The sequence below is a fragment of the Anastrepha obliqua genome, chromosome 4 (genome assembly GCF_027943255.1).
Source record: "Anastrepha obliqua isolate idAnaObli1 chromosome 4, idAnaObli1_1.0, whole genome shotgun sequence".
Taxonomy (NCBI): Eukaryota; Metazoa; Arthropoda; class Insecta; order Diptera; family Tephritidae; genus Anastrepha; species Anastrepha obliqua.
In genome coordinates this window covers 90961388-90973545 of record NC_072895.1, presented here as the reverse complement: position 1 = coordinate 90973545, position 12158 = coordinate 90961388, and positions in this window count along the sequence as shown.

Below are 12158 nucleotides of genomic sequence, written 5' to 3'. Positions count from 1 at the left end.
CATTGTACTGATTGAACTTTGAGTCCACGTTTCTCGTGTGTAAAATGGAAAATAAAGAAACATGTAAGTATATACATATATTTAATTAAAACGCTTCATATTTATGTTGCTATATTTGTAAATAACCTATAAGCCTACATAACCTTGAAGTGATACAAGTTATCTTCCACATTGTCTTTCTGGAAGACCTATAAAATTTTGACCCCATTTGACCTCTTTCAAATTAGAAAAAATAAATTGAATGTTATTTAGTGAGTTATTGACAATTTATTTGAAGTTGCGATTTTTTGCGTTTTAAGAGTAATTCCACTTTTCTTTAGGCGTCCTCGGTATAAAATAAACGATTTGTTTGAATTATGGCGAAAAGAACTTTCACAAAAAGAAAAATTTAATGCCGTTTTTCACCATGTTCTTGAAAAAATTAAGGCAATATTATTTCGGTTGAAATGAAGAAGGATTTAATGCAAAAAATATATTTTTTTTACTGTAAAATTAACGCAAAAGTGGAAAAAATGCCACAGATCAATCTTTGTTAGTCGTCCGCGTGTGCCATTTAGCGAAAATTAGAATTTAACAAAGAACTCAGAAAGCTGATACTAATCTTCTTGTTCGTGCAGCAGCAACATCGACTCGTAAGCAAGGGAATAACGATTTGGCTGCACTACTGAAAGAAGGTATGGAAGCCCAACAAGGCCATTAAAATGCGGAAGATGTGTACTCAAACTACTAATTCAACTTTCTGCAGATAAGGCTTTAGCTTTCCTTCTTGAAAATTATTTTTCAAAAGAGTAGTACATCGCAATACGCTACGAAAAAAAATAACAAATTTTGAGAAATTTGGAGAAGTCGTTAGGTAGCAGTCACTAACGCTTGGTTAAAAGCTTCAAATATTTATGAAATAAACTTCGGTAACGTATATTATAAAACTTTTTGTTCTGTATTTTAAAAGGTTCAAAGAATTTTTTGAGCTTATAAAAAAAAAATCAATTTTTTGAAATTTCTACAGTGGTGTTACCCCTTAACCTTAAAAACCAAGACGACGAAATTAATGAAAGTGAAGATATCAAATCTAATTTAAAATTTATAAAATGAATTAGATTTAAGTAATTCATAATGTTTTCTATAATTAAAAAAAATAAATGAATTGTCACGTTTACATTAATTGTTGCAAAAGGGTTAATTTCAATTTATGGCCGTTAATGGGTTAAATTCCATCATTACATTTTCAAGATTTAATCTTACTAGTGAATTGCTGACTAGTTTTGGTTTGAACATCATGATTTTCTAGCTGTAATTAATTTTGCACAGCAAAAGTAGTCATTTGTCCTACAGTGCAATGGAACGAACAAAAAAATTAAAGCGTATGAAAAGAAAAAATGATTAGAATTTGATTTTGACTCATCGCTTGGTTTTTCTGAAATTGTTTTCACCACGGCAGTTAAGTCTCTATAAATATAAGGATGTGCTGCCCCATTCAACCGCTTTTGTGAGTTTCAAGTCAACGAAAGTAGGGAAAGTGCTCTTGCATTTTCGGAAGAGTTGCTTTAATATACACATATAAAGGGTGATAAATTTATAGTATCGGATTTTGAATAGAAATAAAATCACGAAAATTGAAATTGATGGGTCATTCTTTATTATTTTTGTGTAGAACCATTCATGACATTTATTTTTTAAAGATAATTCCCTTCCCATCCGTAATCTTGAATGACTCGCTGGAGTAGTTCGGTCGGCATCTCATGAATCACTTTAGTAATATGGGCCTCCATTGCCTCCATCCAAGCTGATTTATCCACAAAGCATTTAGACTTTACATACCTCCACAAATAAAAGCCCAAAGATGTGATATCATCGAATCTTGATGGCCCATCCACTGGTCCGAGATGGGAGATAAATTGCTCACCCAAATGGCGACGCAGTAAATCCATTGCTTCACGAACTGTATGGCAATTAGCACCGTCTTGTAGGAACCAAGTGTTGTGGAGATGACAAGGCGCGAGAGCATTCGCCATTCACTGTTACATTGGAGGAATTTGTGGAAAGAAAACTCATGGATCTTGCATCATGATGACGCACCATCTCATAAGGTTCTTATTGTGAGCACTTTTTCGACCAAAAACTCGACAAATATAATATCATCGAACAACCACCGTATTCACCGGATTTAGCCCCCTGCCACTTTTTCCTGTTCCCCAAACTTAAATTGCCACTCCGCGGACGCCGCTTTGAGTTGACAGAGGCCATTGAGGAGAATTCGCTGAAGGAGCTGAAGAAGATTTCTTCAAACGCGTTTTAAAAGTGCTTTGATGATTGGACTAATCTTTGGCATATGTGGATTGCCTCGAATGGAGCCTATTTTGAAGGCGACAAAATAAATTTTGATGATTAAACAATTATTTTGAATTGTACTGAACAATTTCCGGTACTCTTTTGACAGAATATAAGGAAATAGTCACTAAAATCCAGATTAGAGCGATGTAGTTGCTGTAAGAGCGATGCTAGTTGTTGCTAGTGTCAGGATAACTATTAATTAACCAATGTTATTTGTACTCACGATTGGTAACGATATTAGTGTCATCACTGACGCAACGGTAAGTCAACGCTAAGTATTTAAGTCCATGGTAGTATGAGGCAACTTATGGGAGCTTATAGGGGAACTGATATGTGGGTAATAGTTAACGCTGTTTCATGCAAATCTTATGTATCCAAATTTAATCATTTTCCGCGTATGAGCCTTTACCTTTTTTGCAAAACTGAAAAAGTTGTCTACCGTTTGAGTTCAAACTCATAGCATAACTTCATCTTCAAATCAGTTAGAAGAAAATCGTAGGAATCTCCGTATTTAGAGTTCGCTTTGGCTCAAGTTCAAAATAAATAATTATTAGTTATTTATGATTTTGTCGAATGCTTCTGCTACCTCGGCTGCATCATCGAGGCAGATGGTGGAGCAGATGAAGATATCAATTGCAGGCTAAACAAAGCAATGTCGGCATTTGGGTGAATGTATACAGGTACAGTATGAGGGAGTTGGCAAATCTCCAGGCGCACTAAACTAAGAATATTCGGCTCATGCGAAACATGTGCGGTCTCTAACACCATCACACAGAGGCTATAATTCTTCATCAACAAATGCCTCCGCATCATCTGCAGAATATTCTGGCCGAACACCACAGCAACGAGGCACTGTGGAGATTAACGAACGCGGAACCCATCCTTAGGCAAATCAAACGCAGAAAATGGCGATGGATAGGTCACATATTGAGAAAACCACCAGATAGCATCACAAGAATGGCACTGGACTGGAATCTGCAAAGGAGCAAAGGCCACGGTCGACCAAAAAACACTTGAAGAAGGTCGATGTTGCGCGAACTAGCAGATGCCGAAATCTCATAAGGCGGTGCAAAAACAATAGCACAGAACCGTGTACAATGGAAGAGCCTTGTCGACGCCCTATGATCGAGAGGAGTGACAAAAAAAAATGTATATGAGAAAAGTATTTTATTCCTAAATTTCCTACATGGATGTCGATGTAGTTGACATATTTTTAAAAATCATACTTTTCCATTGATTTCATGTCAGATTGAATCGTAGACAAACGTGAAAGGCCTTACTAGTAATATTATAAAAAGCAAACACTTTATTTGGAAAATTTTAATTAGACCATAAAATAAATTAATAAGATTGCTTTATTTTAGTATTAAATGTACTTAAATTTCTATCGATTTGGAGCTGCTCTCCAACCAGTGATTTTGTGATATTGGCTGACTAGGATTTTGATAATCGCAACATTATCGACGAAGGGTGTTCTGTATAGTTTCCACGTCATTGATTCAAAATGAGTGGTATGAGAAGAATGATGCCATCTTCGCTGCCATTCGTCAAGTGACGCTATTCGTTGTGCCAACTTTTGGTCCCTTGTAGGTTTTGTCCCTTGAGACTTGGATAGAGACGGTTTAGTTCACGTGCTCGGATATGCAGTGGAACTTTTCCGCAATCACGCAAATTGCATCATCCGATACTGTCCGGTAAGCACAGGCTACTCGCAAAGAACCAAAGGGACAAAATGGGTTCGGAGGATGGAGTCTGTCACATAAGAAAGAAATCTACTTCTTGCATCTTGGGCTCCCGAAATGTTTGGCAGCAGCCATGTTAGAACATTTATAACTACGGCGCCTGACTGACTTTTACCGCGTGCTCACTGAAAGTCACGCGCGGGTCAATCATAACGCCTAAGTACTGATCGGTAGTCTGCGAATAGGAAAGACTAGCCGGGAAGTGAAAAAAATACCCCAACTCATATCTTTCCCAAAGAAAGCCTTTAATAGTCAGTTTATGGACCCCTACATTAGACCCTGAAATATTACTTACTTAAGCCTAAGACCATAGCAACCATAGCTCTTGCCTAGGCTATAATTTTAAAATTATCAGACTTAAGTTGAAAAATAAAATAAAAAAAATTCGGTCTTTTTGTACCCATTCTGGTTTGATATGCACAAAGAATGAATTTAGAATTATCATCCAAGTGAGCCTCTCATCTTTAAGAGTAGGTATCCATGAAACCTAGTGGGATAAGTGAAATTCCTATGAAAATTCCAAAATTATTTTCTGCGCACAGCTCATAAACCTCAGGCATTGTTTGCTGCTTTAAGTGCGTGCTTCAAGGTGAATGTTTGTCGCTTTAAAAGATTTAATACGAGTGAATAAACTATCGATTTAACACAATCAGTTTAGTCTTAAAAATGCTTTTATTTATCGAAGTTCAATATATTTTGAATAAATTGCCTACGGTCTATGCTGCAGCACTCTGAAATCTTATTATTTTCCCATAATTTAGCAAAGTATGAGTCAACTAAAAGCCAAATAGCGATACATCAAAGTCATTGGCATTAAATCCGCGTTCAGCTAATAACGATTTATGAAATTTTATGACATTTTTATATTTGTTTTTCTTACTCTTCTTTTTAAGGCGTCAATTGTGCACAAATCGTATTATGAGGGCATAAATGTATCAATGTATTTGTGATTGTATTAGTGTGAATTAAATGTACATACTAAATGCGCTGCAGGGAAAAGTCAAACTACTCAGCAGACGTTATGATTCATGAACTCCCATTTGAAGAGAAAAATCATACTAGTTCGAAAGGGACCAGAATTGTACCAATGCGCAAAAAAAATATTAATTGATTTATTGAGTCTACTGAACTTCAAAGATTTATTACATGCTACTTATAAAATTAAGTTAAATTATTATTAAAAAAATTGGACTAAAATATCGTCCGATATCAGATTATATTCAATAACCGCACCAGCAATAGAGAAATTGTGTTGTTTTTATTGTTGTTAAGGTTTTGAATATTAATTTCTAAAAGTTTTATTTAGAGTTACATTCATTTAGTTTCAGAATAAATAAAAATTTTGATTTTTGTTTTTAATTTTAATATAAGAATAAACATTTTTAATATTTTAGTTTTCATTTGGAGTTCCTTTCATTAGTACTTCCATTTAGTTTCAATATCGAGTTGTAGGCCCTGGCAGCTAGTATTCGTTCTTGTATTAGTTTTAGTATTATATATTAATTCTAATAAATAAATAAATAAAATAGTTTCAGTATAAATAAAAATTTGAAATAGGTGTATATGAAGGATTTTTTTTTTTAATATAGGAAGAGAGATTTTTAATATTTTATTTCATAATTACATATTTTTTAAATTTTGCCAGCTTTCATATATTTTTCCAACTAGTCGAAAACTAGTGATTTTCGGACATACATCGGACTAGTCCATTCTAACTTTATCAGCTTTTATAAATCTTTTCAATTAGTCCACAATTGGTGATTTTCGACCCAAATGGGACTAGTCCATTATTAGACCGGACGAGTTCATTAAGTTATATTTCATTCATTTAGTTATGGAATTGATGCACAGGCTGACTATTTCGTTAACTGATATGACATTGACGCATAAACTGAAAATATGCATTCCATGCATTGAAAAAAGATAGGGGGCTAACTACATCAATTGCAAAAACAAATTGATACTAAGGTCGTACAGAACTAGTACGTTTGACTACAGGGTAGCTACGTACATATGTATGTCATGTGCGAAGATAACACATGTGCGACTCACAAAATTCGCTTATTAACGAGAACCCAAACGCTGCTTTTTATTTTATTTCCAAAATGTGAATATATGAATGGACTTAGATACCCACATACGCCTTGAAAAACATCGCCTTTTTTATGTGTGTGTATATGTATGTAAAAACATATATATTTACACATACATATGCAACTTTCCCAATTATGCTTTATATATGAACGTATTGTGCGTATTTGGCGATATCCTCACTCGCTGCCTGTGGGAAGCTGTGAATAGTCTTAATACCATTAAATGAAATCAAAAACGATGCCTTCAAAAAAAGAGAAATAAATAAAAGAAATTTATGTGATAATGATTGCCGATGAGTATTGCGCAAGCATGGAGCCTAAAAAAGTATCTTTAATACACAAAATATAACGCAAAATTTTATCGTCAACACACAAAAGCAATAAAATGTTTGTTAGCAGCAGTAAAGAGAGAGGAGACAAGGAGAAGGAGCTTCAATATTTAATTTAAATTTAACGACAGTTCAATGAAATTCGTCCCTTAAACAATAAACAACAAAGTGCAAATATGTCTGATTTTATTTAATGTTTATTTCTTTCTATGTAAGGAAAGATTTAGCGAGCGTCTCTCAGCCGGAAGTATATGCCCCTGTGGCTTGTAAAATAGTCATTAATCGAAGGGAAATTGTTGAGCTTGGCTTTTTTCAGCAGCTCCCAATACCGGATAATAAAAAATTTAAGTATAGAAATAGACGAAGTGAAAATTGTGGATGTGGAAATGGTATTAGCTTAAATGGATTTCTGTTCTGTAAATACTGAAAGAGACTTCCAATTCATTTCGTGTTTTTTATTAAGTCAATGATTACAAAATTCTGACAGACTCGATGTTACAGAGAGTTCTTAATGTTAGTTTCTATAGTGGCTAAATGCAAAATTTTTTACTGCGAATAATAGGAAGTATCTCTAGCAGCAAAAAGAAATATATGCATGGCAAGAGGTGGAGGAGTTTAAGTATTCTCTCACAATGATAGAGAGAAAATGGGCGGACGAAATCATTGAGGAGACTGAAAAAATGAGCAACTGATTCAACTGTATGATTCAACTGGATGTTTATCCTACCGCTAATCACGGCACTGCATCTCGTGGCTCAAATAGAAAATATTAGGAAATGAAAATATAAATTCTACCATAAACATTGTTTGTAGTTGTGCAAGAGATTCAACGCATGCATTGTTCTGAGTCCTACCATATAAAACAGCTACTCCATGAACATTTGCATTTTTTCCATCTCGTCATTATCTCTTATTCACTTTAAAATAAAATCTTACGTTAAATAATATAGTTTTTTTTTATTTACAGCATCGAGACACGAGTTCAGTGATCAAAATAAATAAAATTTCTTTGAACTGATCTTATTTGATTTTGAGCCATCAGTATACATAGCCACTGTCGTTGGGCCAAGGTCATTAAAATTGTCCAATTCACATCTTTCTGAAATTAATAATAATAATTATGCCAGGATAACTTAGCTCTCACGAGCCAGTACGTATTCATCTGCTGTAGAGCTGTAATAGGTGGTCGAACGTTAATAACTGCATTTCGAGCGTGAGAGTTCAGGCAAGTGGAGTGGGATTTGCGGTGACCGTCATTTATGGCCTCTCTATATACTGCTTGACTTTTGTGCGCGCATTAACACATACTTGCGGAACAGTGGAAAGCGACCGTAAGAGTCTTAGCTGGTCATTTTCGTTTGTTTGTTGACCAAAGCAGTTCATATTGAGATAGTCCAAGACTTATCAAGGAAGACAGTTTTAAATGCATCGAAAGATGCCATGCGATATATTTTGGGATGATGCCATGAATTTGTTCATCTGACCTCATTAATTTTCATTATACCTCCCAGGTGACCTCATTTCGACGGCCTCTGGGAAGTAGATGTAAAAAGCGTACGTTGACAAACACGAAGTTAACGTTTGAAAAGCTGAGCTGAAATAGAAGCAATACTAAACTCCCGTTCACTTTTGCCTCTTTCGTCAGACTCGAAGGGTTTTGGAGCTCTTACTGCTGGACACTTTTTACTTGATGCTTCATTGTGTCGCCTTGTTTCGTAGAACATAAAAATATACCCAGTTTGGATCATTTTAACAACGATTTTGGCGTCGCTGATCTGCAGCCTATGCTAAGGAACTACTGGCAAGGGTCGTCCCTTGACGACACTTGCGCCAAACCTCACAGTCGAGCGTTACTCATACTTCACGACGACAACTTACCACTACGGCACTGGAAACTTGGTGGCGTCAGATGGTTATGTACGCCTTATACACCTTCGTACTTCAAATGGGCCTTGTTGCCGCCTGATACACAAATTCACAAAGTCATTCTACCATCTTGAAAGAGGGTACTTTCAAAGGGACCGGAATTTTTAATCATGGCAATAAATGGCATTCTTAGTGAATACTAAAACACTCATGTAAGCTAAAAAAATATTTGGCATTTGAGGCTTGAAGGTTTATCAGCACTTATGTATTATAAAGGGAACCACTCTTGAAAATATTAGAAAATGTAATTTGAAGAACTGAAGAAAACAACTAATAGTTTTGTCCTCATTTCGATAGCCGCTGGATTTTGGTTTGCTTAGTAGCCAACATTTGTGAAATTCGTTTACATTTCTATGTTCTATGTTCCAACCATGTCAGGCGAAGTCAACAAACTTCGTACAATTAAGAAAAACTCCTTGTGTTCTAGATATTTCTAGTTCTATTACCTTTTTTTATCTCTTAGGTGCAGGCCGTATCTAAATACTTTTTATTTTCCCAGCCTACTCGAAATCAGTCACACACATTTCCAGTTAATGCTCTGAAAATCAATTTCACATCTTTTCCAGTTTTAAAGTTATTCATTTCACATTGATTTTTATTGAATTTATGCTCACTCAGATGCGTTGTTTTTGTACGTACGCACTTAATTCCATTAAATGCGTTGCATATCAGTAAAAATGTTTTGATTACCCATTCAAAGGAGTCTGTAATGCTTACATAAAATTTCTAACAATCTTCCCAATCATATTTGCTGATACTCGGTACCTTTCTATTGTTGTAAATATTCATACCGGAGATGGTTGTTCCAAGATACAATAAGAAATAGTACTCGTACTCAATAGTATTGCCACTATAATGCTATGAGATTCGCTCATTGCCAACGCATGCAAAACAAAAGCAGTCACACACGTACGCTGCCTAATGCCTATGCACGAGTCCATGCAAATCTAATAGTAGCATTTTTTTATTGCAGTTATTGCCTTAGTAACGATTATGTGTGAACGTGTGGATGTGTGCTTGTTTCACAGCTGATCCCAGCTCGAGTGCCCAGCTACAGCTGCTGCATGCCTTTGTAGTATGCGTATGTGTGCACATATAACTGTAAGTGAGACATATTATATATAGGGTTAATGGCGAGAGGACACTAATGGCTTTTAAATGCTGCTTGTGTGTAAGTATACCTAGAAACGTACGATGCTGCAAGGCAAATACTAAACTACTCGCCTGCTTTTATGCAGACATACGAACAGGTTACGGTAGTTATCTTCTTTTGAGTGCATGTTTATATTCAGGCGTGTGTGTGTATGGGTATAGCAGGGATGTTAGTCCCGCGATCGCGTTTGTTTTAAGCTCCAAAAAATACGGGAATATTTACCAACAGCACTGGAATTTTCGGGATATGCAATTTCTTACGATTTGAAATCGAGTCAGAAAAATTAATTTTGTGAAATAAAAGTAGCATTGAAAAGCACTTTGAGCTAACAAAACTTTGGTGATAGAAAGCTGCTGAGTTTTTTGTGCTTGTTTTAGGAATAACAATCCCGAAAATCCGGGGTCTCGGTAGTTTTGATGACCCAAAAATTTCGGGTTTCTTAGCAAATAAAACAAAAATCAACATAGAAAAGCTTACGATATTTTGGTGGTAGAAATTAGCTATGATTTTTGTTTCAATTGTTCAACTCTTCAAATGACTGCAATATAAATATTCGTATTGTATCAAATAATATTAAAATAATACATATGAGTGAACAGCAATCCATTTCAGGTGTGTACACATATAAAAAGTATAATTAAATTCTGGCTGAATCATTTCAATTTCAAAGCATATTGCATAAGTTGGATCCGGCACAAAGCGGAATCAGAGGACCCTTCCTCCGTTTTTTAGTAAAGAAATCCCGAAACCATCAGGATGGTAAAGTCCGTTAAAAACAATATTCATTGCATTTTTTCGAGCTTTTACAAAATAGTGGAAATCTAAATCTCGAAATTAGTACCGATACTTCGGGGTTGTAATACTGACGTCCCGAAATGTTCGGGACCATGAAATCCTTTACAAAGCATTATTGATGCTTTTTCGAGTGTTTTGTAAATCAAAGAATTTTCAACTTTTACAACTTTTTACTAGTCCCGAGCTTTCGGGATTGTAGTACTAACATTCAGGAAATACCAGAATCGTAAAAAAATTATCTTAAACAATATTGATGCAATTTTTTTCGAGTTCAGTTGGTGCAATATTTTGAATACCTAAATTGCGGGACTTTTCCCAAGATTTAGGGATTGTAATCACCACATCCCGGAAACACCGAAATGGTAAAAACTGATCTCAAACAATATTGATGCAATTTTTTCGAGTTGAGTTACTGAAAAATAATGAATCAGGGTTATAATACGGACGTCCTGAAAACACCGGGATCGTATAAAATTGATGTGAAATAATACTGATGCAATTTTTGTCGAGGCGGCCGCCATAGCCGAATGGGTTGGTTCGTGACTACCATTCGGAATTCACAGGGGGAATGTAGGTTCGAATCTTGGTGAAACACCAAAATTAATAAAAAGTTTTTTTTTAATAGCGGTCGCCCCTCGGCAGGCAATGGCAATTCTCCGAGTGTATTTCTGTCATGAAAAAGCTCCTCATAAAAATATCTGCCGTTCGGAGTCGGCTTGAAACTGTAGGTCCCTCCATTTGTGGAACAACATCAAGACGCATATCACAAATAGGAGGAGGAGCTCGGCCAAACACCCAAAAAGGGTGTACGTGCCATTTATATATATACATATATAATTTTTTTCGAGTTCAGTTTTGGCAAAATAATCAATACCTAAAGCGCGTGACTATTCCCCAGATTTCGGTATTGTAATAACGACATCGCGAAATTTTCGGGACCATAAAACCCCTTAGAAAACATTATTGATGCAATTTTTTCGTGTTTTTGCAAACTAATGAATATCTAAATCTCGGTACTAGTCCCGATAATTCGGGAATGTAGTACTAACATTCCGAAAATTGGAATCGTAAAAAATTGATCTTAAACAATATTGATGCAATTTTTTCGAGTTAAATTTTTGCAATATTATCAATACCTAAATCGCGTGACTAGTCTGGATTGTAAAAACGATCTGCCGAAATTAACGGGCCTGTAAAATCCATTAGAAAATAATATTGGTGCAATTTTTTCGATTTATGTTTTTGTGAAATATAATAATAAATACCTAAATCCTGGCACTACACCCAGGATTTCGGGATTTGCAGTTCCGACATACTGAAACCCGACATAATAATAATCGAAAAAAATGTATATCTCTATAATATGCTCGTATACATACATATGTGACTGTGTCTTCTGGCCACATATTCATATGCATACTTATCAAACCAGTCGCATATGCATAAAAATGCCATTATGCACAAGCGAAGGTGGTTATTGAGACTGAATACCCAGCTAAGACGAGGCAAAGCGATAGTTAAGCACTTACATAAAAAACACGAATACAATAACAACAATGACCAGCGTGAGTGGAAGAAATAAAATCCTTACATACTAACTAGAATATATTACTTATACATAAAAAAATGAGATGACAATGACCACAAGGGACATTTTGTAAGCAATGGCTTCGTTGCGACGCTTGAACGTTGTTCTGTGGCTAGAGCGAGTGGTTGCGTTATTATGTGAGTTTGATGAAGATAGCCACAGGCGGCGTGTGGTCGGCAAGCAGCAGCTATATCGTTTACT